The following is a 631-nucleotide window of genomic DNA, read 5'->3' as shown; positions in this document are numbered from 1 at the left end:
ATAAAAAAGGACATGGAGACTAATGCACACTGTTAAAAGGCTAAGTTAAAACAATAAAAGATCAATATCAAAAAGTAAATAAATAAAAACATAAAATTCATAAAATATAATAACAAAGTAAGATGTAAGAACATTAAAAACAGAATAAAATAAAATATAGACACAGAATCACTTTTTTGATCCCACTGAGTAAATTACTTAAAACATTTGCCCCGTGTGAGGCTCGAACTCACGACCTTCAGATTATGAGACTGACGCGCTGCCTACTGCGCCAACGAGGCCTGTAAAACACTGAATATGTCAATGAAAATAGATAAAACTATAATATACAAAGCACTGACCATAAGATTGTGTCATCGAGCCAGATTAAAGAGATGCGTCTTTAGCCTACGTTTGAAAGTGTCATAGAAGAAAGTTTATTTGCCATATTTGTACAGGTACACTGTGTGTTTCCCTGAATGAAGCTTACTAATATTTATTTTTAAGGATTAAAATAAAGTTGGCTTACATACAGTATATATATTATATGGTATGTGGACAAATTGTGTTTGATATAGGCACAAAATCAGTATCAGACCTGATCAGCAAATTATATTCTATCATAAAAAAAACACATGTTATTGTATGTAGC

At 31.1% G+C, this 631-nt stretch overlaps 1 non-coding gene across 1 annotated transcript; it reads right to left on the bottom strand.

Annotated features, from left to right (window-relative positions):
- Nucleotides 1-208: 208 nt before the first annotated feature.
- On the bottom strand, nucleotides 209-281 carry trnam-cau. Its single transcript has one exon. It is a non-coding gene; the product is annotated as a tRNA-Met (tRNA).
- Between the last annotated feature and the right edge of the window lie 350 nt (nucleotides 282-631).

Source organism: Mugil cephalus, chromosome 5 (genome assembly GCF_022458985.1).
Source record: "Mugil cephalus isolate CIBA_MC_2020 chromosome 5, CIBA_Mcephalus_1.1, whole genome shotgun sequence".
NCBI lineage: Eukaryota > Metazoa > Chordata > Actinopteri > Mugiliformes > Mugilidae > Mugil > Mugil cephalus.
This window is presented reverse-complemented; position numbering and strand designations above follow the sequence as displayed.